This window comes from Adiantum capillus-veneris, chromosome 17, assembly GCF_014529385.1.
Source record: "Adiantum capillus-veneris isolate H3 chromosome 17, ASM1452938v2, whole genome shotgun sequence".
Classification (NCBI taxonomy): domain Eukaryota; kingdom Viridiplantae; phylum Streptophyta; class Polypodiopsida; order Polypodiales; family Pteridaceae; genus Adiantum; species Adiantum capillus-veneris.
The window spans coordinates 2,412,069-2,433,718 of record NC_140947.1 but is presented as its reverse complement, the minus strand read 5'-3'; the positions used below and the strand labels follow the sequence as shown (position 1 = coordinate 2,433,718).

Below are 21,650 nucleotides of genomic sequence, written 5' to 3'. Positions count from 1 at the left end.
GACAAGAATTATTTACTGGAGTTTGCTTATAGCAGGAAATTTCCAACACAGCTATGGCTTTAGCAGATACGAAGTCGAGGGTTTTTGCATCTTAATGGCTTGCGGCAAGGTCTGCAACATTAAAATGAGCAATAAAATTCATGATGATATTGTCATTAAAAACCAGTTGTCGTGCTTGGCAATGCGGTGCCTGGCAATGCTTTGCCAATGTGTATGCTTAATGGGGTGTCAACCCAAAGCAAAGCCGCCCAATGAAGGAAGATATACTGCTTGGAATTGCCTTGGCTGATATGTTTGCCAAATGTGATGCCCATAAAGGCCAGCCGCCCAAGGAGTTAAGCAAAAGACCGCCCAAGGTGAATTAAATTGGCTGCCCATTTGGTAAGGGGTTTATTTTGAACCTAATGTGAAGGGAATTAAAAAAGAGAGGAGGAGGATATGGCAACAAGCAGCGCAGAAGGCGCATGAGGCAAAGATCTACTTGCGCTGGGCGCTAGATTGCTCGGATGAGCTCGACACAGAATCGAAACACTCAAAAACCCATCGCGCGCAGGTTTGGTGCCAGCCGCTTCACATTTGGAGCTGTCTGAAAATTGGCTGCCACGTCATCAAGCAGCCATTCCCATTAGCGATGTCGCTAATGGGATGGCTAAAAATAGAAATCTCATGCACAAAAGGGGAACGGCTCTTGGGGACTCATTCTTCTTCATCTTTTGGTGGTTGAGTTCCTCTCTCCGAAGGGGGAAGCCAAGGCCTATGTAAGCTCTCTTAACCTACTTGAAGAAAGCTTTTGAATCATAAGCTCTCAAGCTCGTTAAGCTCGGGAGCCTTCTCCTCATCATCAGGGTGTTTCCTTCTCTGGATATCTTCAAGCTCGGGAATTCTTAAGCTCCGGATAATCTCAAGCTCCTTAAGCTCGGAAGCTCCCTCCTCATGCCTTTAAAGTCAAGCTCCACATAAGCGGGTAATCTTCATGCTCATAATCCTGGTAATCCTAAAATCTTAAGCTCGCTTAATTAAGTTCTTAAGCTCGCTTGATTAAGTTCTTAAGCTCCTGATATCCTCAAGCCTAAGCTCATAAACTTCCAATAACCTACTCTCTAAGCGCTCTTAAACCAAATTAAGCCTATTAACTCAAAGCCATAAGCCAAGATCTGATATCAAGCCTACTCTAAACTGGATTAGCCATCTTAAACCTCGAGGATCATAACCTCTAATCTCTCGAGCCAAAACCAAGCGAAGTAATCAAAATCTTCTGAGCTATAATCCTCAATCATAAGCCAAGCTTGATCTCTAATATCGCTTAAGCCCAAGCTTTGATTCTGAACCTCATAAGTCAATTTTATAAACCGAGCCTAAGCTCTCATAACCAGAGCTAATCTTATTATCCTTAAGCCAAGCTGAGCTTCTAAGCCATCATTAACCATTCGAATCAGGAAGCGGAAGCCAAATCGGATGGCCATTGGAAGAGGAAGTTCCTAAGCCATAACGGGAAGAAGCAAAAGGCAGAGTTAAGCAGGTCATTATCACTTTCTTGATTAGCACCTGGATTAAGCAAGGTTTCATCTTGTAAGGAGCATTAAGCCTCCATTAATGATTGATTAATGATGATTACGGTTGATTAACTGGAATTAAGAGAATTGTTTGTTTTGAGCACTGTTGCTGCTAATTGTGCCTGTTGCACCTCTTTTCCCGCACCTCTCACAGCAAGGGGCCCGGTGCCTTCCCGGCTCACCATTCGCACAATTATCCCTCGACACCAGACATAGGCGACCCGTAACCCATGAACTCATTAAAGCATTTTTGTCATTACAGTGCCAATTGTCCTATTTCACTCTTTAGAGTTCTTCCTTTTACCAATGGCAAAACAATCACTTCACTTTCTTGTACAACCTTCGTGAATCTAGTTGTTGCAAGGCCATTCTCAAAAACCTGACAATTCATGGCCTTCAATACTTTCTTAATGTAACATATTCTAACAATTTGCATACAGATAAGCAATGCTTGGCTTTTTATCACCTTCCTTCCTAGGAGAAGATCATTCTTCTTAGGTCTTTTGAATCCATTTGTGGATTTTGTGCACTCCTTGAATAAGTAAGGGGGGTCCGCAATAGCTGCTCTACAACCTGAGAATTTATCTAGACCAATATCTCTGGCTAGAACATTCACGCCTGTCGGCAAGGCCCTCCATAGTACCTTGCATAAAAAGATCTTCATCACATGTGACCATTGTGGGCACCAGAGGTTATTCCCTACTGACACCCATCTTGATTCTGGCCATGCTTTCCCCACTACTTGTTCAAGGGGGAAAACCAATCCATCAATATCATTAAACATCCTTGGTTTGTAGTTTATGTCTGCTCTTGGGCGACCACCAAGATTTCCACTTGAACTTGGACTTACATACACGCAAAGAGAATCTACCTAGCCCTTCTATATCTTTGTGAATCAATAGTCTTTTAGTCCCATTGAGGTGGAACTAGGTAGTTGGTCTCCTCCTTTCCAACTTCCAATGTCATTCTTCCAAAAATGGTATAGTTTTCATAGTCCTTTGTTATTTATCTTTGTGGAAATTTCTCTCAAGAACGGGTTCAATAAGATGCTTCTTGCTTTAGATAGCCAAGGGGACCAGCCAGTTATATAGTTTTGAAAATAACTTGATATCACTCCCCATTCCAAAGCCTCCATTGCTCTATTGCACTTCTGTACTAGCTATCATGTTGTACCACCAAGTATTAGGCTAGACCACCAAGGGGCAAGCAGTTTGTCATGCACTTGAAGCTCTTTCCATTGGCCACCTTGAGAGCAAATTTTTTCCTTGTCAATCATGTCCTTTTTTAGAATAGCCCATACTTGATCTTGCTTTGCAATTGCAAAGCAAGATCAAGTATGGATAGTAGGGTTCAGGACCGTAATTGCAACCACAAACTTGGCATGAATAGTAGGGTTCAGGACCGTAATAGCACCTTGCTCCATTGGTCTCGTGTGACGGACTCCCATCTAGCCCACTCCTAGGGTGTCAAGTCTTTTGTGTTATTTTTCCATAAGAATATTTTCATCAATTTCAATAATTCTTTCCAGTTGATTTAGTTAACTTGAGTAGCAGACCAGTGAAGGCTATGTACAAGAGCATAAACAAATTAATAACTTTCACCTTGCTCAAGAAGGGGAGCAACACATAATCCCACCTTTGTATCTTTCTCCTTATCTTATCCAAGACCCACAAGAATCTTTCCTTGTGCATTACATCAACCCCCCGAGCAAAGCTCCGAGGTGCTGGAATACCTTTCCTTTTGACCTATTTCTTCAGTCCACATTGACGGATTGAATGAGTAATTCTTTGAAGTAAACTTGCAAAGGCCTACGTCATGCAACATTGTAAAAAGCCCAAAACTACAAGTAAAGATCTAGGGAAAGAAATCTCATTGGTTCTCTCTCCTCAAAAATCTTTGAGGAAAGAAATGGCCGGAGGCAAGGTGGATGGTGGTAAAAATTAACATTTGGAAGCCATAATGGCCTCTGACAATGAAGATCTTTCTTTGGCAGGTTCTCTGGGAGGCTATGTCAACATGAGTAAAGATTTCTGTCAGAGGGATTGGATATGATAGATGTTTGGGTTGCAAAGTGGCTAGTGAGGACCTCACTCATCTCTTCAAGGAGTGCCTGACTAGAAGTGGCCTTACAGAGAAGACAAGCAAATCGGTGCAAAAAAACTCAAAAATAGGGTTCTACAAGAACGACGTATTCCTTGGAGTGATGGTGATGAAAAGACAAGTCTTAGTGGTTTGTATGCAAATTATTATTTTGCTACTTTAAGCAAACAAGGAAGGCCAAGAGCTGTAGGGTCTTTGAAAGTATTCTTTCTTTTGCTAGTTTCATGGAGATCGTGCAAGAAAGAAGGAAATTGATTGTATCCATTTGTAAAACCAAGGGCATGGATGAGTGGTATATAGCCATTAACGTCGTTTTGATGAATGAGGGCTACCCTAAGTAGGGGTAAGTTTTTGCCTCTTGGTGAGGCCTCATTGTGGCGAACCTTGAGGGATTTTGTATTACATTGACAAACTAGCTTGAGACCATGTTGTACATTTATTTTGAAAATACAATACATCCACTTACAATTGTGTGTTTGGCAAAGAAAAAAACCCCCAAAACTACAAGTAAAAATCCCACTTCCCAAACAACCTTCTATGTTTGATTGTCTCTCCAACTAGTTGTTCAAATGCAAGAGAACCACCATTCTGCTCTCTTCACCCTCACAAGCTTTCCAAACTTTCTCACTAGTTTTGACTCCAACCTCACAAGCTTTCTCACCATTTTTACTCTAGCTAGAAGCTCATTAAGTTGTTCCATATGGACATCAAGCTCCACCAAGTGTAAGCAGCCACGAGGGTTGTGTATCAAAGTCTTCTTATACATGCGAATAAGTCTCAAAAATTACAAATCCAAGGGAACAAGCAAATGGTTATGGATAGAAGGCAACTTGCATCTTATGGACCAAACAACTAGAAGGTAGCAATCTACATTTTCATGCACTTTTGGTTTGAATAGATTTCATGGAGATGGGTTTGATAACTTATAAGCTATCTTAAGCATGCATTCACCATGCACATTACATTCATGACCTTCAAACCAGCTTATCTCTAAATGGAACATGACTATTAAAGATTCTAAAGATAAACTATATTCTTTGACATAGGACAAATACAATAGCACAGCCTTTAAAAAACAACAATACGATTCAAAACACTAGTCGAGTCAGTTAGAGAAGTTCAGAACTTGACCCAAAATTCGGACAAAGGAAGAAAAGTTTGACAATGTCTAATAGCAACAAGTGAACCATATCTTAGGCTTTGAAATGTCTTACAGTTCTTAGGAAAAATTAGTATTCCTAAATGAGCTAATGTGTTGATAACATAAATAAAAAATACAGATGAATGGCAGCTTTGTATATGTGGGGTCCCAAAACAAATTAATCATGTATGTATTGTAGGAGAGAACTAGAATAAGAGGATGGGTTGCGGGATATAAAGTAGGAAAGCTACCATCTAAGATGACAAAGTGAATGTTTCTAACTCTATCCCTCATCTCTTATGTTTTGGATGCAGAGATTAGTATCTTGGATAAATGGATTTTTCTTCATCTAGATTTTGCATACTCTATTAAGCCAACAACACTTGTAGATGAGAAAATGGACAAATGTGAAGCCTTACTATGAAAAAATATTCAATAGTGGCCATGTGCATTTGGAGAAGGATCCAAATATTTCTAAAAGAACAGGAAATGTTTTGGAAGATGCTTCAACGAGAGGTACAAAACCCAAAAGATTCACTTAATTTTCTCTAATTTGACAATTGAATCTCATGATAAGCAATAACAATTTTATTTCTTGTATCATTTACTCTAGCAACCATTGGCCCACCTCGATGGAGGCACAAATCAACAACTAAAGATCCTTGCAATATTCTCAACATGAGGGTGTAGAAGCCACATCAAAGAAGGTCCTTAACTACAATCCTAAGAATTAGGCTTGCTTAGACTATGGAATTTTCCTATGCATTACATCATTTTTTTATCACAAGCTTGTGTACTTTTTTTTCCATACTCACAATTTTGAGTAGTAGAGTTAAATTATCTCAGAAGGAAATGTACAATAAGCCTCAAACACCATATGTGCCTTGAGGAGCCAAAAGATACAAAAGAGTAAAGATTGTTTCCTTTTCAAAGACACTTACATAGTTTCAAATCTGGTAGCCCACATTTAGCATTAGTTGAGTATATAGTGTTAGTTTAATTTCTCATTAGAGTCCTTGTATTTTCCACCAATAGAGAGATTCGGTTCCCTATACCTTCTTGTATGATTTCTGCAAATCTGGTCATCATAGAGTTTCTTTCAAAACAAAGCTTTCTTCATTTCCAATTTTGTTTGAGAAAGTAGAAGCAAAAAAATTGTGTGCAAACCAGAATTGTCTAGTTCTGAAAACCTTTCTTCTTAGGATCGGACTATTATTGATGAATCTTCCTTTGTACCCATTTGTAGATTTTACCCCCACTTTACATTTTGAGCAGAGGTTTGTGCCCATCCCTCAAGATCCCCCCCCCCCCCAATAGCACCATCCAACGGAAGACCTTCATTATGCTAGGCCATTATTCTTTTCAACTACCACCCATTATTTCCCCCCATAGGACCTTCCAAAGGAAGATCTTCATTATGATAGGCCATTATTGTTTGCAATTACCACCCATTTTGACTTAGGCCACAACAACCACCACAATTTATTGAGTGGAGAGAACCAATTTTCTTTGTAAGGAAGTTTGTTGTATGCTCCTCTTATTTGAGGTAGAGCAAAATTTTTGTTTGTGCTAGTGCAAGCCTTTCCAATCCAATTATGTCTTGCAAATAGGTTCTAGAACATTACTCAAACTTTTGATCACTCTGTTGACCACTATAATTTCATTTTTGTTGAGGTTTTCTTGGGTAGCTAGCTAGTATGCTTCTTTCCAACTTAGGCTTCATTGTCCAAGAATTGAGAAATGTATTAATACTTTTGTTGTTTCTTTTCTTGGCTTCTTCTCTCTCGAAGGGCCTTAGTGAAACACCACCAATCTAAGAGATAAAGGGGGAGTGAGGCTGATAGATTTGTTGAAATATGTAACTATCTCCCCCCATTCTAGTGATTTTAATGATTTGGTACATTTGCATACTAGTTTTCCCGGGTTTTTGCCAAGGTGGTGGGAGCAGCTTGTCATGAGAACCTACCTCTTTCAATGGGCCCCCTTGGGAGTAGAGCTTTACCTTGTCTATCATATCCCATGCCACGATCACCTAGGCTTGATCTTGGTTTTCTATCGATGCCAAAGCCTTGGTACATGGGGTCTTTGCATGTATCATGAGTATCCCAACTCCACCCTACTCTTTGGGTCAAGAAACCCACTCCCATTTTCCCCACTACCATGGTGTAGTTGGTGCAAACAATCTCTGATCTACTTTAGAGAGATGCCTTGCACTAGTCCTCTCTAGAGACTCCAGCTTGAGGATTTCCAAAGTTACCTTGAGGCTTTCCAAATCTACCACTAGAGATAGATGACACATGAAGGTGCAAAAGAGAAGTTCTATATTGTATGACTATAAAGAATAGTTAGAACCCAGTGCCAAAACCTATAAATAGGCCACGTTAATCTCATTTTAGTGTCTTTGCTTCTTGAGATTGTTGAATTTTATATCTTGTAACTCTAGAGCCTAGGAGAAGAGTTTACTAGCAGTCTCACTACTGCTCAGTTGTATCACTAAACTTTGAAACCCAAAACCTAATTTCAAGTCTTCAATCAAACACATATAGAGGCTAAACTATTTGTATCTAGTTGTACTTTCTAGCTAGATTTTAATTTGAAATACTTTTTGAGTTTTCTTCATTCATTGTGTCATAATTCAAACTATCTATTTCATTTTAGTCTAGTCGTTCATTTGAAGTTTGATGTCAAGTCATCTGAAGTCTAAGTTTGACACTTGAATTCATATGAAGTTTGAGTCCATCATTGGAATTCATCTGAATTTTGAGTTTGTCATGTGTTCATGTGGTCATCTAAACCTATTTAGTTAATTTGAGCCTAACTCTAGAATAGCTATCAAGCCTCTAGCTTATTCCATTTTTGCAATCACAATGGTGAGCTAAAGCTCTTGACATGATTCACTCTCTCAAGTTCAAATTCAAAGTTACTCCACCATTCACAATGCTTGTACAATGCCCATCACGAGTAAGGAGAGCCACAACAATGGTTGGTAAGAATCCGGATCATATCAGCACTATTTTGAAAAATTGGAGCACCAGTCAGATGATCTTTAGCCATGTTCTCAAGGTGAGGAGAGAGAAGCAAACCTAGGCATGCCACAGTCAGTACAATAGGCATTTACTTAAGTGTTCTCCGTCTGAGGACATTATTTGACCAAGTGGTTGTCATGGATTTTGTGAAACTCTAATTGAGGATCTTCTTCTTGCATTTCCTCTTGGTTGTAAACAAGCTTTGACCTTGCTAAGCCTCTATTCACAATGAACCGCAATGTCCTTTCTTCCATCTCGTACCTTCTTTCATCAGGTCAGAATGCAGGAGGTGGAGGTTGTACATGCCTCACCACTCCATGTGTTTCTCTCATCTTCTATCGCTTTGAAGGACAGTATCTGCTTTGGTTGTTATGTCATAAAAACTAATATCTAATACTCCCAAATGACTTTCTCATGTTAAACTGATCAAATTATTTTGGGAAGTACCAGGGGAGTAAAAGCTAGAATATTGGTAAGGTTTCCAGACCGGTCTCTGTCAGGGATCCAAAGGAGGGAAAAATAGGGATCCAAAGGGGGACAGTCTGCAAAAGATCAATGGGATTCAATGGGGATTAAAAGAACTAAGGTTCAGCTCCATTACGACTTCCATAGACTAAAGTTCCTAAATTTAATTCAATTGTCTAATGGCCAATAGTTGGATGATCATGGGAAGACTAAAAGGTCTTCCCACATCCCTAGGAAGGAGGGGGCGAGCGCTAATAGTAGGGGATGAGAGAGAAACACACACACACACACACACACACACACACTCCCAAGCTCTCCCCAAAGGGAGGAATGGACACATGGCCAACTCCTAGGCCAGTTGCCCCCAATTTTCCCTCAAATCCTATTGGATGGCCATAGAGGTGGACCAATGAGAATTAGGCTAGAGTAAAATTATTCTAATCAATTTAAAAATTCTTGATAAAAGAACCAATAGAAATTAAGCTCCCTAGAAGACTATTGGATAGTCTACCAAGGGGTCCAATGAGCAGCCAGCAGCCCAAAGGCTTGCATGATTCCTATTGTCCAGAAGACTAAAAGGTCCAATGAGAGTTTAAATGAATTATTTAATTACCTAAAGCTCTCACAAAAGGGGAAAGGGGGACACATGTCACAAGGCTATCAATTATTCTTCTAAATTGTGATTGGCTAAGCTTTGCAGGAGCCAATGGGAATCCAACATGAGTAAATAGAAAGAGGGGTCAACCAAGAAGAGAGAAAGGGCTGCATTTTAGTCTAGCACAATGCTACACACACACACACACACACACACACACACACACACACACAACTCATGTGTGCAAGAAGAACTCCATCTCCTTCTCCAAGCATTGGGAAGTAGAGGCATCCACCCACAACTCTTGGCTATGGAATGCAAATCCAACCAAGAGGCAAGCTTCATTGGCATGCTCATCTCCTCTACCCAACTAATTACTAAGCTAAGCTATGCTATTAGAGTGATTATGTGATGAGGATACTTCTTTCTCATAAGATACATCTTTTTTCTCTCAATCTATCCTCATTCCCTGCTAGCTCTCACCATTTTTGAAGGTGTGTGAGGTCTTGGGACAGAGGCTAGGGACACTAGGTGTGTTTTTCAAGCATAATCTGGTGCATGAAGATTTTATCTTCATTGCACCAACTAGTTTTTTCAAGGAACACAAAGATTGTATTGTACAAAAGTTTCCTTTGATGGGAGAAGCTATAATACAAAGCCTTTATGGAGGGGGGACCGGCTCCATGTAAATCCGGTCCTCAAGTGTTGTCAATTGTTCTATTTCTCTCTCTTTTCAAGTATTGTCAATGCCATATTAGCTAGGTGTAAATTTCTATGTTGCTTTCTCAAATTAAGTACTCTCTCTATGCTCATTAGGAGCTTGTTATTAATGAAATGCTCAATAGTTATCAATTTCCGCTACACACAAGTTACTAGTGCATTAAATGTTACATGTTATAACACATTGTAGTTGGTACTAGCGCTTGTTTGTTAGATGCTTTTATTATCATCATGTATCTCATTTCTAGCACCTAACAACGAAGGTTGTTGTTCTAAGATAGGCTATGGTCTTGAAACTTCTACTCGACCTATCGCATTCCCCGCAACGTATCTAGTTGGAGTAGGTGCTACTAGAATAGGTTGTACATACCGCTCCCTAACATATTCCATGCTATAGTAACACTCTATGATTTGTCCATTTTCTCTTAATTTTGCACCACTTAAGCTCCCTCATATCAAACTTTACAAGAGGAGTTAACTTCTTGACCATTTCATTGATAAATGTTTCTTGATTGATGGGTGTCGCTGGTTTCTCAATGGACTCACTCATTTATGAATCATTATGCTAAGAGGAGGTTTCGTCCTCTTGACTCTTACGATGATGGGTGTCGTTGGTTTCTCAATGGACTCACTCATTTATGAATCATTATGCTAAGAGGAGGTTTCGTCCCCTTGACTCTTACGATCCTTTTCTTTATACTCCTCACAGTTATCCACCAGATAAAGAGCTTTTTTGATTAATTCATTTAGCATCAAACTCCTTATGATTTGCAGATCCTTCTGAAGACCCGCATGTCTCATTCCCTAGATAAAGATCAGCATCAATCATGCTTGCATGGATAGTTATGCTCTTGGATAGAGCTTGACATATCTCTTGAGCTGCAACGCCGCTTTGTGCAATGATTCACCCTCTTTCTATTTGAATATGTGGAATTGTGAGACCGTATTGTGAGTTATGCCTTTCTTCAAGAATTCTTCAATGAATTTCTCAAATAGCTCGTCTAGAGTCTCGAAGTCCCGTATTTCCACTGAGTCAAACCATGTAGCCGCTTCATCTTCAAGAGTCAATCCGAATCCAACAAACTATGCTACAAAATCCAAAACTTCCTTTGCTCTAGTTACTCTTCTGAAAGCCGCTACGTGATCTCTCGGATCTTTATCTTTGGAATATTTCTTGTTTACCCATTTCTGGGTCTGGGATGGTCTAACCTGTCGATTGTTGACAAGTCTAACCATAGACTCTCCCAATACTTCTCTCGCTTCAGGCCTTCTACTATGGCTAGTTTCTTCTTCAAAGGGATTGGTCATTCTGTTGGAGATTGGTCTATTAGGGAGATTCACTTGAGGAGGCATGTCTTCCATCTTTGTGATCATTTCATCTCTTGTTATCGCTCTAGAAGGGAATTTGGGTGGCTCCCTCTTTGGAATTCTTGTAGGAATTCCCATGCCATGGTGGAGGTATTTGTGGCCCTTCATTGACCAAATATCCACCTATTTCTAATTCATTTTGTGGATTTTTGCTTTTTACAACGTTGTATTGTCATCCATACTTGTCAACAACTATAGATTTTCATTGATATAGTCGACTCTGTATGTATAGACATCAAAGAGCTTGTAATCCGCCATCTCTTCTAGGTATGGCTCTGAGCACCTGTAAAGGTTGACCTCACTGTCGTCAATGTCATTAGGAAGAGGATGGGGTCCATGAGGGGTTGCCCTAAATCTTGTAGAGCTACTCTAGAGATTCATTTTGATATAAAAAAAGTTTTTGAATCCGATATCTGAAGCTCAAGTTATGCCCAAAATAATCAATCTATGCCTGGAGACTTCATATGCGTATGATGTCTACTGACTCGGATTTGCTCCAAACTTCAATTGTAGACTCTACTTGATGTACTCTAACCACTTCAAGTCTGAGTTTGTGATTATGACACTTTTAGACGTATCTATCACTCCTTTTTTCGTATGGTGGATTGCAACTCCCCTGAGAGGTGAACTAAGATAAAAGTGATTTAAATTGAATGAAATTTGGTCTCTAGTCCTATCTTGTGATGGCAAACACTTTTGTGAGCGTATGATATCTTTTGTGCCAGAATGAAGTGAATTTTATCCCAAAGACTCTCTATCACTCAAGCAACTCTCAACAACTTTCAGAATTCAGTTTGAACACTTTTTGTGCAAGTTATGATCAATACACTTTTTTTGCAAGTTATGATCTTTTGGCCTTTGCAAGCCCAAATGTGCTCCAAATGCAATGAAATTTGGCCTATGTGCTTCCTAAATGCTCTAGATCACAAGGGGTGCAACTTACTTGTGACTTTTGACCCAAAATCTGGCCTCTAAGACATCATACGCATATTATGTCTAAGAGATCAGAATGGACTTCTGCTTGGTACCCCTTGGTATGTAGAACTTGAATATGTGCTCACGTCGAATTTTGGAACTCAAAAGCCATAATTCATTCACAAGAATCCAATAGTCCTCAGCACTGGTTTTCAAGCACTTCTACCAATTTTCATACAAAAATGTTCTTAGAATCACAATTTTTTCTTTTTTTCGTTTCAGACACTTCGTCTTTTGTCTTTTGGGTGTCAAGAGTTGGTCAAAACTCTAGTCTCAATGTGTACTTCTGGTAAAATCCCCCTTCTTAACACTGGTGTGCAGTCAAATTTTTCAAATTTGGTCTCCAGATGCCTCTTGAGACATCATACGTGTATGATGTCCAAGTCTACAAAATTGTAGTTTTTGTACACAGAACCCTTGCACATGGTCTCTTATATGCACAATACCAACCAGTCATGCAAAAATGTCAACAGAAACTTTTTTATTGCATATTTTTCTCAAAAGAATACTTTTTTGTGATTTTAAATTCAAACAAGCAATTTAGCAAATAAATCAATGATGGATAGCTCTAGATCAAAATCGAATCACTTACCTAAAGCTACTCCTACACATCATATGGGGTTTTGCATCTATGAGTAGAACTTAAACGCTTCATTTCCTCGCATGGACTAGCAAACGCTTTTATCACCTCACAAATCACCCGAACACCTACAACTACTCTAATGTACAACTAATACTACAAATCCTAACTAAATCTACCTAGTCACAGACCCTCAGCAAGACACACGCTTCTTGGCTATCCACTTGATCTCGGAATAACCTCTTCCGGGCCCACTTAAGAAAAATGCTTTCTTTAGCCAAAACTAAAGCAAGCAACCATCACACAAGTCTTAGTAGGATTATCTACTCAAGTCCTTGTGTCCTCAGCAACGACGCCAATGTTATGGGAGCGAATCACACCACTATAAAGTGCATGCAACACAACATAGATCAACATAATATCAATCGCGGACACAGATGACACGATAGGTGCACGAAGGCAATCTCTTTAGCTTGTCAGGCTGAGACCATCCCACGCATACAACACTCTGGAAGGCTAACTAAACCACAATCTAGAATCTCACTACTCTCAACTACAACATCCAACCACATAGATACAAACAGAAGGAAACTCACTAAACCATACTAGAATCGTATGAAACTTAAGGAATGCCATCCCCTCACTAGGATACACCCAGCCCAAAGCCTCTACAATCAAAATCCTCACTCTAGACCCATCTGCGAGAAAAACTTGTATGAAGACAGAGCTAAAATTTTGAAGTTCCCAAACGTGAAATCTTTGAGTACCTATGTGTAGCTTATGTCGTCACGATTTTAATGACTACTTGCACATAGAGAATAGACATCGTTTGAGATGCTTACGACCACAAATAGCTCGTAGATGCATCAATGCACGTGCTCTGTCTTGTATGGAATGCTTGGCGTTGATGCGTAGCTCTTTTCGAGCCTGTCCGATGGTGCAGTTAGATCTTCAATGTGATGAATGAGCGGGGAGTAGTGGCAGGATGAAGCTCGCGCTCTCTCTCTTTCTCTCTCACACACAATCAATGACAGCTTAAAAACTTGATTATGATTAAAGCTCTCTTTACAAAATCACCTAGGTACCTTATATACTAAGGCCACCATACGTTAAACCTAAAATAGAGTTCAAAGGGTAAAATGGATTTGTATTTACAATCTGGAAATTCCATTGCACCCTGGCTTCTACAACTAGACTAGCTACTCATTACAAATGACGTTTTAACCATAGTCCGTAGCATTTCATAACTCTCAGAAAATAAGGCTTTGTTGATGTTCATACTAAAACTTGTAAAATTCACACTAAAACTTGTGAAATTCTGTCAATTTTCTTGATTGCAAGCTCAGAATCTCGCCAAGATTTTCTCGACAAAAAAAGGTAGACAATGCATACACAATTAGCCTCTCTTGCAAAATAGGTTACGCATCTCTATCTCTGGAAATGGCAGAGGAGCGAAGCATGGACACACCTCTCTCTCTCTCTCTCTCTCTCTCTCTCTCTCTCTCTCTCTCTACACTCAATTGGCGATGCACTTTGGCTACATACTCAAGCTAGCTGAGTGAAGAGCTACATCTCATGGGTAAAAAAAGGGAGCCAACACGATGACATGCCACTTGGCCTACTGCACGCACCAAGCTAGCAAATAGGGTAGCCCACAGTATGATGACCAGCCCTGCCACTCTCGGTACCAATGAACGCCAATTGCCCACCCCTAGGATTGCTTGCTTGACTCATGCAAGATGGATCGCCCACGTGAGCACTGGCCAAGCTCACGAGGGAGAGCACCTAGTGTCTGAATGGTTCCTACGCGAACTATTTCTCTTTTACAATCCAACTTAATGACACATGTGTGTGTGTGTGTATGTTCTCCCCCTCCCCCCCAACACACACATGCACACACACATGCTTCACTTGGCGTGTGCTACCATGTTTGCAACTGATGTCGAGAAACTTAGTCTCTCTCTCTCTCTCTCTCTCTCTCTCTCTCTCTCTCTCTCTCTCTACATGTTTTGATTGGCGTGTGCTGCCATGTTTGCAACTGACGCCGTAAGCATCTCTCTCTCTCTCTCTCTCTCTCTCTCTCTCTCTCTCTCTCTCTTCTTTGTCGCATGGCATAGCTAAGAGCTTGACAATTTCATAAAGAAATGGAATACAACTATTTACTTTAAGATTATTTTGATCAAGAAAAAAAAATTTGGCACTCTTTTTGAAATCTCTCTCTCTCTCTCTGTCTCTCTCTCTCTCTCACACACACACATACACTCTCTTCCATTTTGAGTCTATTTGAAATCAATATTCGAATAAAATTGAGGTTTGGTGTATTAATTGTAAAATTTTAACTAAATTCAAGTTTGCCTTTAAGTAAATTGACAAAATTTTTATAGTGTACATAGAAACAATTTCTCAAATGCTAAACTTTTATGGCCATTGGCTTTCCAAAAACAAAATTGAGCCACCCTTCAATTGGCTTTCAAAAGGAAAAGTAAAGTATAGAAAAGTATAAAAAAGAGACATTTTATTAGATTTCTTTCAAGCTAAGCAGAGAGTGATACATGAATGCCTTCTCCTTTCTCAAAAAAATTAAGTTGCTTCATATATAGTATAGATGTCAATCGTTAGATCCTCATTGTCAATGCGTCTAGATCCCATAGCAAGGTCACGTCTAAAGAAGGGAGTTTTTAAATGTGTGTACACCCATTTGCAGACTGTGCCTGAAGACTCTAATTTTTGGACATCCCTAGAACCTGTGTTAGATGCAAGACCCGAAGGTAGTCCTTTTTTTTTCCCATACTCACAATTGTGTGTAGATGTATTGTATTGAGCCAGGAAGAACCCTTCGCACACCAGAACTACAAGATAGATAAATTTGTGAATTGGTTGATACCAGGCAGAGGAATGTAGTTGGCGAAACAACTGAATCCTTAGGTCGCTGGATTGGATCCGCTTGACAAGTTGGAACCCCTTCAAAAAGGCAAACACGACAAGATGGCTATTATGAGCGTTCAATGTTTCCATGGCGAAGGCGATTGGCTAGCTTGGACAGCTCATTGAATACACCTACAGTGGTGAGAGTTCAAGACTCCAAGCCCACTTTACCAGAATTTCAAAGGTAATTGTGCTCATGCCGATCCGAGACATCAATCGTTTTCCATATAAAACAAGACTATCACACATGGCAAATTTGTACCAAGGAAGAGCTTGCTTATGTGGTGGAGCTTGCTTATGTGGTGTGGCCGGTATATAGTATTTTGTCCCTGTGGTGTAGTACTGAAAGGGGAAAGTGCCCCAATCTGCATCACTGCTTTTGTGGCCCGCCTACTAATAATAATAATCAACTGGTTCTTTTTCTTTTAAATTTTGTTGGTTACGATGGGACACCACCAATAAGAGCATTAGCATAGTAGTAGGAAGTAGTGGTGACCTCACATCTGATGGAAGCCCCCACAGTTTAAAGTCTCTTGGGCCTTGGCTTTGACAATGAAAGGTACCTTTTGTACATCGAGACTTGAGTCAAATTTATTCCGACTCTTTAGTACCAATTTCCAAAGAAAATCAACATGGATTGTACCCAAAAAGGGCACTTGGAAGTTAGATTATTATGGCTTTCCCTTTCCAGTTTGAAAATTCCACATAGATTGTGCTTTACCTTTCTTTTTCTAGGAAAAAAATAATAATCCACATTTTTACAAGTATTATGCTACGCATGTTTTTGTCAATTTTTCTCATCAACTGCAAGATTAAAAGACCCGTGCACTTTTCAGCACCACCCGTAGGCTACATGAACACAAATTGACGAGATTTATGAACGTGAACGTTCATCGATTACTTTAGAAATAAAAAATACTCATGCGAATGCACGATTATAGCACCAACCAGGGCTCTGACACGGTTCCGTACCCCTTTCACCCCTTCATGATAAGCTTGAGAAAAAAAAATTACTTCTCAACTAAACATATTGAAATTTGAGCCATTTGAGCCGGCCTCAAATCCTTGGACAATGGACCTTGGTCCTTCTTGCAAAATTTTGAGATGACCATTTTTGGCTTTCTAAAAGAAACCTTAGAGATGAATTGAGTTAGGCCATTTACCAGACATAAATGGCCATAGCTCATAAAGAACATTTAAATAATGAGATGTCCAAAAATGTGCTATCCTTCGTATGACGCTTAGCTTTTTCCACCTGCCAATTGCACTAAATAACAAAATATCAATTTTCATTACACCAAATGGTAATAATTTTTCTTCACCTTAAACAAAGAGAATATACTACAACCTTAGCTACAAAGAAGATTGGTTCTCACCGCTTAATAAGCAATAGAGGCTGCTATGGCATTAGGTAACATCTGAGATCTTCCATGGCCTAGCATAATGAAGTCCTTTGTCTATAAGGCATTCTGGGGGACACTACCAACATGGATCAAAGCAAAAGAGCAAGGGATAGGCATAGACTTGTGTTCACGTTGTAAAGTGACAATCAAAGATCCCCTCCATCTATTCAAAGACTACTTGACCACCGGGGGGGGGGGGGAGAGGAGACTCGCATCTCCCTCGTGTGAAAAATTTGCAAATGGGTTCAAAATACTTGGAAGATATGCTTGTACATGAATGATATAATTTTTGGTGGAAAGATTGTCAAGATTCAAGATACATTTGTTTGTACCTAGATTATTCTCTTTTTTGTTATCTCAAACAAACCTAGAAATCAAGAAACCTTTTGTAAGCATTCAAAGGAAACTCTGTAGGAGCTAAGTATGAAGAGATTGTACACAAGAGTAGGGAATGGATTCTCTCTATTGGGAAGCACAACAAGCATGAAGATTGGAAGCAAGGACGTCTAGATGTGAGAGGAAGTGCAAACTATAGACCTCTCGCTATCATCTGTATTACAACTTAAATAAGCTTTGTAGAAGTGGCTAAATAAAAGCTTTAAGCACTGCTTACAAAGCATTTAAGTTGTCAGGTTTTTTAAAAGATCCTGCATGCGGGCGACCAGACATATCCCATTGCTATGTAGCCTTCGTAGCCTTTCAAAGTCCATCCTGCATTCATCAAGCATCCTCTGTAGGTGTGTGTATGATCCATCAAGGAGAATTGTGTTGACGATCACCCCAAAATGTTTTGTAATTATCTCTGAATGTAAATCGGTGCTATCGGATCATATGGAAGCAACATTTTGTAAAGCCCTACAATATAATTTTGTTCTCTACTTAATATAACGCTCTCGCGCCCTTTATGGTAAAAAAAAAAGCTTTAGGCACCCTTGTGTATCTCTTGGCTCCTCAAGGCACAAAATGTGCCTGAGGCTTTTTTTTTTTGCATAGCTCACAATGCTCATTGAATTATATTACCAAAACCTAGAAATTGCAAATTCTAGTCATGCTCGTGACAAGCCATGATGTCAACCTCGCAACCATAGATACATTGGCTAAGGCTTAATGTGTATTTTTACTATGAGTATGTTGGTCTAATTTTGCAAGCAAGTCTAGTTAAGGAGAATCTACAACGATGCTCTTTAGCTTTGAGGAGGAAAATTCGCTAGATTGCATGTGGAGAAAGAGACAGAGAGAGCGCTCCCATGCGTCAAGTGAACTACGAAGAGAGAGAGAGAGAGAAACAGAGAGATTCCATCATAATGAGGAGCAGGTAGGAGATCTTTTGTGTGTGAGAAGCCAAGTGTGTGCGTACCCTGTCGGGGAAGAAAACGCAGGGAGCGTTGTAGGGCACCGTTGCGAGTGGGAAACAAGGAATCTCTCTCTCTCTCTCTCTCTCTCTCTCTCTCTCTCTCTCTCTCTCTCTCTCTCTCTCTCTCTCTCTCTCTCTCTCTCTCTCTGTGTGGCGACGGCGGCGGCGGCTGGCTACATGGATTATCGACGGCAGGACCGAGAGCTGCCCTTCAATGCCTTCAAGCCTGCAATATCAACTAGATGGAGCAAGATTTCTACCTCGAGGACCTCAGAAATGGAGGAGCGATCATAGGTCCTGGATCGCACTCTGCCATCGTCTAAAAAGAAAAGGCATGGTCACCGCATGGAAGGGGGGACATGGTTGAGAGAGAGAGAGAGAGAGAGAGAGAGAGAGAGAGAGAGAGAGAGAGAGAGAGAGAGAGAGGCAGAGAGAGAAACTTGCAGCTCTCAATGGTCGCGTTGTTGTTATCGTCGTGCAGAACACGCAGGGTGTGGAAGGGTAGAAGTATGCAGACAGTGTGCGTGTGTTCGTTGGAATTCACCCACATGCAGCGTATGAGACGCATGGGGAACGACGCAGGCGATGGGTCCGTGCACAAGGGGAGATGGGCCGGAGGGACTAGAGGTCGTAGGAGCTCCCTTGCAGGCGTCCTCGCGCGTGCACTGGATCCAAGTGAGGCATTGGATTTAACAGTTGAGGTCCAGGCAACTTAGACCCAATATGTCCCTATAATCTTTTTTGAGCGGCTTAATAATGGGAATCCCAATTAATTAATGAAGGCAACTTAGACCCAAATATGTCCCTATAATCTTTTTTGAGCGGCTTAATAATGGGAATCCCATTGGATTCCCTTGTCGCTTAAGAGAAAGAGGAAGAAAGGTGGCACGTGGACAGACCAGAAAAAGGTTGGAGCACAGAGAGAGAGAGAGAGAGAGAGAGAGAGAGAGAGAGAGAGAGAGAGAGAGAGAGAGAGATTTTCTACGGTCTGGCTCTATGGTTGCGCGACATACAGCGGAAGAGGTGTGCGAGCCAAGTCGCAGCAAGAGAGGGAGGGAGGGAGAGAAAGGAACATTGCATGCGTCTGTGTAAGCATTACGCCTGCACATTCCTCCTCGACAGACTCTTCCTCCAGCTGCTTGTCACGCTAGCGCTGACGGACACTCCTCAAAGAGGTTCTTGCTGTGCATATTTTCTAGAATTGTGTTCGCTTGAGAGTCATTCTCTCTCTCTCTCTCTCTCTCTCTCTCTCTCTCTCTCTCTCTCTCTCTCTCTCTCTCTCTCTCTCTCTCTCTCTCTCTTGCTTGTCTGGATGGCATAGATTGCCTTGCAGGGGCTACAATATCAGTGAGAGTACGCTTAAGGCACAATGGAGAGGCTACTTTAGCTACCTGTGTGCTGCCAGAGATCCCAAATCCATTGCAGAAGAAATCTTCACGCATCGAATAAACCCCCGTGGGTGCTTCGAAGGTGGAGACCACTCGTTGGTGTATTGCAATGGTGGATGAGGCCATGCACTGCGTGAGGTTGAGGCTAGATTGGCGGTAGAGCACAACTCTGGTGAGGGAGGGAGACAGATGCAAGAAGGGCGAAAGGTGGAGGGGCAACTGCGGCAAGGGGAGGGTCTGCGTCGAACTTTTCCTTTTAGTGATCTTGGGTAAGGAATCTTGGGCTTTAATTAACTAATGAACTGAGAATAGACCCAAATAGGTCCTGCCAATCTCTTTTAAGGTGCTTGATTAAGCGGAATCTGGAGAGATGCTTTGCATGGCTTTGAAGGCAAAAGACGCCAGATCACACGTGGAGGAGAGAAATTAAAAAAGAAGAAAAAATCTTTTCTAATGTGGAAAGGGTACGCAGTGTCTGCCTCTTTCTCAGTCTGCGTCTCACTTGCTGCGTGTGAAGGAGATTTGTTGCTATGCATCTGTGAGGTCGAAGGCGACAGAGATAGAGGGAGATTTTTCCCTCTCAAACGTTGGCGCAGGAACCAGATGGAGAGAGAGAGAGAGAGAGAGAGAGAGAGAGAGAGAGAGAGAGAGAGAGAGAGAGAGAGAGAGAGAGAGAGAGAGAGAGAGAGAGAGAGATGATAAGACGAAGGTTGAATGGCGGAAACGAAGCGATTTTTGTGTTTTTGCTGTGATTTTTGTGTTAATGGATTTGTCAACGTAGACCCATTGGTGATGGATCATGGAATAGCTCTTGGGTATATTGTGCAAGGCAGAGCACCAATGGCATGTGGGTAAAGGAGTGAAGGATGCAGAGTGGCTGAGGTAGACACCGTGTACAGAGATGGAGCGAAACAGGGAGCAATTTTCTTGGTCTCATAGACAAGGCGAGCTCGCAGGGACAGAGGGAGGTGGAATGCCATACGAGCACACCTGACCTATGAGGGCCAAGGCGGAGGGTCAGAGGAAGACAGTAGGTGCGTGGTCGTCCATGACAGAGGCCGTCGGAGGGAGAGCAGTGAGCATTGAGCAGGGCGCATGCCCTATGTGAGGGCGACGGCGCAAAGGCAGAGGCGGATACGAACATAATGAAGCATACAGTACAGAGTCAAGATGGAGAGGAAGAGACGACTAAGAGGATGATCATCGTCCACGGGAACCGGTGCCAAGAGCTGATGGTGACATGTTCAGGCTTCTTTTGCTTGCAAATTTTCTTGGTTCTTTCCTCATATGCTTTGCGACGTACATTTTGTTGCATAAGAGTGCGATCATCATATACATTACAACCCGTACCTTTGAGGTAGATCCAAATATTGTCAAGGATTATCTTTCTCTTTACCTTATCACCCATGATACATACAATAGGTCTTTCTCCCGAGCGAGGGACTCCTTGTTTTCCAACTCGATTTAGTCCTACGGAGAAGTGTGTGTGTATATTTCTGTTTGAAAGAGAGAGAGAGAGAGAGAGAGAAAGAGTGCCATTGATTGGCCTTGATGTTTGATAAAAAATGCCCCCCCCACCCCCCCCCCCCCCCCCCCCCCCCCCCCCCGATCATGAACACAACCCAACACTTACTTCATGTACAACTTCTCAAATGTTTCCGCAAGAGGCCTCATGTAGTCTCCTCTATCAACAGCCATGGCTGCCAACAACTGATCCTCCACGAGCCCCAGACCCTGATACAACCTCAATCCTCTATTGGCCAGGATGCCAAGACTTTGGATCCAATACATGTCCCACTCGCCACAAAGCGCTTGTTGAGCCACCTACTCCTCTACCACTGCATGTCCGCCACCCTTCCTGATGAGCTCCATTTTTGCCTAGCTCCTCCACACCACGAGAGAGAGAGAGAGAGAGAGAGAGAGAGAGAGAGAGAGAGAGAGAGAGAGAGAGAGAGAGAGAGTCCCACATCCGTCTCCATAATTTCTTCGTCTTTTTTTGGCCAATCAGTGGATGCTACAATGTTGAGAGCTCCAACGAGACCATTCAAGCTTTTTAG

At 41.3% G+C, this 21,650-nt stretch overlaps 1 pseudogene; it reads right to left on the bottom strand.

Moving 5' to 3' along the window:
• LOC147436720 (uncharacterized) overlaps window positions 1-21,384 on the bottom strand; it is a 126,323-nt pseudogene extending 104,939 nt beyond the window's left edge.
• Window positions 21,385-21,650: the final 266 nt, after the last annotated feature.